Raw genomic sequence first — 4,151 nt, forward strand, 5'->3', positions numbered from 1 at the left:
CAAATTTGAAATGGATCAGGAAACAAGGAGGAAGAGAATGATAAGTTTCTTAGCAGTGATGTGTTGCCCTAAGGGCAAACTGGACAAAATGGAGGATTTTTTAGTCACATTCATGACCCAATGCCAGAGTTGGGCAGTAAATTTGCAGCAGGCAAGCCTGGAGATGAAGAAAGCATGGGTCCTTGTGGTCATGTTTTCATCTGAAAGGACTAAAAGCAATTTCCTATGTAAGGAAAAAGGGAATAACCTTTATTGAGTTCTATTTTAACTGGAGACCAATGCACAATCTTTACAATCAGAAGCAAAGTGCTTGCAATTCATTTCAACTTTCGTTTTCAGTATGTGCACTGTAACAATGCTGTGGAAAACTCTTATCAACAGGAAGAAGGAAGCACCAATGCATGCATTAAGTATTAAAGGATGGCTTACAGCATGCGCATATTGCACATTTCCACATTTCCTGTGGTCCTGAAACCTGAACACATCTCCAAAGAAACAGAAAATCACAAGCATTTAGGTGGAAAATTTTTAAGTATTATTAAAGATTTGCTTGGGATTGTAATGTAAAGACCTGGGCATGCACTTTGTTAAACAGATAGAGAACCAAATGTCAATTAAGAGAAATCTTCTCTAAATCTAAATCAATTCAATTTGAGAGATATATTAGTTATGCTTGATTTATCAGATGCATGTTGGGCCATTCAGAGGCTTGGCAACTCATGCAGAGAAGCCTGATGTACACATGCACAGTGAGAAGGCATCCCTCCATTAAAAGATACAGAACTGGACTTGTATAGCAAGACATAAAAATGTGTAATTAAGAAAACTGCAGCTAAAGCACAGTGGATATTATTCTATAATTACAAGATACAAGAATATCCTTGTATTTTGAATGTTAGCAACAATAATTAAAGAGTAACTGCATTGTTCACCAACTAAAATTAGAGCTAGTGCCTTATCTAAGCCACTTTTAATTTATTCTTAACTACAAATGTTTCCAGAGATCTGAAGTGAGGCGCCACTTAAGAAAACTCACTTACAGCAAGTGATTTATTTTTTCAGAGCCAAGAGAAATACATGCTTATGCCTGGACCACGAACAGCTCCAGCTTTCTGGAACCAAAACCTCAGGTATGTATTTTTTCTCCTGGTACTAACTGTCAAAAACAGTAAGTAAACAAGGAAAAAGAAAAATTAAAGCCAGTACAGATCTGAAAGTGCAGGTTGTTATTGGACATAAATGAGACAGAATATTTACAAAAACATTTCTACTTGCATCCTATTTTGCTGAGTAAAACACAGATTACCTTTTATCCTTGATTGCTTTCTTTATAATACACAAGAGATAAGCCTTTTGAATACCACAAATTTTTTTCATTGCTATCATTCTGAATTCAGACTGTGGAATGGGTCAGAGAACATGCATAAGAAGAAATAAAATAAATCCAGCAAACGTACTGCAAAAGGCAGAACTGGGATAAGTCACTTCAGTCCCCACTCCTTGTCAGAATGGTGGCATGGGTTTGACAAGACAGAAGTCAAACTGGAGATAGCTGTGATCACAGTTTACAAGAGTGAACTAATGACAGCCACTTTGTGTATCAGCTGCAGGTATGCAGCCTTTGAAAGCCCTCAGCAGCACATCTTTCATATCAGAAAGGTGCATATACTGAGTCTCTTGCCAAAATAGGAAAATGAGCTACAGAACACAGAAAACAGCCCAGTATGCTGAAATAGAGATAACAACAAGAAAAATCTATCAACTTTGGACTGTGTGTGAAAACGGTTAAAAAAGAATGCAAAGCAAGTGACAAATGGGACTGATCCCGGTGAGTGCTGACAAGGAGGATGTTGATGTTAAGGAAGGAAATTACTCATTTTCTCTGTGTATAGGAAAGGCTGAGTACTACAAGTTTGCCTGGTGTACCTTTTTGTTAATTTTGGATCAGTGCAGTGAAACACCCTGTTTATTTATGTCCCCCTCACCACAAGGTGGCACATATGTACTCCCTGGGATTTTTAACTGCCTCTACAGTTCACTTGATTTTTAATTAAGAGGGAGGAAGGGAGTGGGGACGGGATAAGAGCATGGAATGATAAACTGCATTGTATTATTAGGCAGAAACTACTAAATATAAGTAAATTATTCTTAATAACTGGATTAATTCCAAACTTTCCTTGTTGATATTACTTACTAAAGGGATTGAGGTGTGCTCACATCAACAGTGGGGCAGTTAAAAGGATAAAGAGCTACTGAAAACTTTGCTTCAGTGTGTTTTACAAATATACTCACCAGAAACTCAACAGGATTTAGGGGTGAAATGGAACATGGGAAGGCTGGTGTCAGAGAGGGAAACAGGTACACAAAAGCAGAAAACCAGGTATATCCACTCATTATTTTCATTCCCTAGATTTTAAGCCCGTTGTTTGGTGTGCAGTATTAGGGATTTTCTTACATTGCTGCCAGTTTTCATCCTCCCTTTGCGAGTTTCCAGAACTAACTACATATGCTAAAAAAGGCTGATTCGTAGTAGCAATTTTTCCTTCAAACTGATAAAGGTTGTGTTTGAATGTCAGACTTTGAAACATCCAAATATATATACTTTCACATTTTCACCTAGTGGCTGATGAAATAAAACCTCAGTGCAGTGGTCTCTCTTTTCAAATCCATGGTATAAAAATATACCTCATGATCTCTAAGGGCTACAGCACACCCTTCTCCACGGTATGTAACAGACCCACGTTTCATATATCCTTCAGAAAGGCACTAAGCAGACTATGAATCCACCAAACTGCAGAAGAGATTTGAAAGCACACTGAGATAAGCATGTGAGTACAAAAGAGAGGAGGAGGAATTTTTTAAGGACAGAAGAATACTGACCTAAACCAGAGCACAGAAACACTAACTAGCATGTGAAGCAATTCTATCCACGCAGCACAAAATATACATTTTTAGAAAGAAGATTCTTGGAGATTTAAACCATAAACTATGTACATAGCTCCCTCTGATGACCATTGGACACGATACAATGCAAGTCTCCTTTTACTTTTGTTCGTGCATTCAACTGACAGCTGACTGGTTAAATTCTAATTGCTTCCAAGTGAGGTCAGCAAAGGTATTTATCGAAAAGGACTGAACAGGCTCAACACACACATGCACGCGCACGCATAAGCACATACACACCATCTCTCCAGCCTGTTGATTTATGGAAACAATTATAATTCTGGTGGAGTCTTTCTGAGCTGAGAAAGTTTGTAGCTACAGTAGAGTGTCTCATGTTGCAAAAAGGAGACAACAGAAATGGAGTACTTGGGTATCCAGCTCTTATCAACAGGAACAAGTAAGTTATCTGTCCTTTACAAAATTATTCAACAGTTTCTAACAGCTAATAACTTGTTTTTATTTCTATATGCTAGATGCTAAGAAAAGAATTAAGAAAACTATTTCTACTAATAATCTAAAAAGGGTAGAATAAAAACACAGGGCTAAAGCCACGAGGTCTGTTTTGAAATGTGAACTAGAGAAAAGTTGTATGATTGGCTGTGCTAATAGTAAATATATAGGTATGAAGTAATCAGGAGAATTTTATTATGCATGAGAGTTGAAATGAATCAATAGGAGATTTTTGGAAGGACTTAAAACTGAAGAGAGAACTGTGTTTACAATCAGTGTAAATGTCTGGTTATGTAAAAAGTTGTATGAGAGATATCTATTGTATATGCATTAGCATGTTTTTAAAAATCTGCTCAGCATGTCATGTATTTCTGTGTAGTAATTTTCATTAGCATAATGTATCCTTGCACATTTGTAACAATTGAGCATAAAGACTTACACATGCACCTTTTCTCACAGATCTTTTACTTTCAGTGCAAGCAGCAAATTCAAGTAGTAAAGAAGGTCACAACAACAAAGGTTTTTATAACTTGTGTCTTTAAAGGATATTCTGACTGAAGAGATATTTAAGAAGCTCTTCTATTTCGCCATTAACTATTAAGGAATAACGATCAGAATTCTAGAAGAGGGAGCAATCTCACTTAAATGAATCTGTAACTCGTAAAGACAGAAGGCAGGTCGGTGACCTAAGAGCAACAGTCTACTTGAGATTTAATTTTCATTATGTTGTTCATGAACACCCAGAACACTGCACTATA

The sequence above is a fragment of the Molothrus aeneus genome, chromosome 13 (assembly GCF_037042795.1).
Source record: "Molothrus aeneus isolate 106 chromosome 13, BPBGC_Maene_1.0, whole genome shotgun sequence".
Lineage (NCBI taxonomy): Eukaryota > Metazoa > Chordata > Aves > Passeriformes > Icteridae > Molothrus > Molothrus aeneus.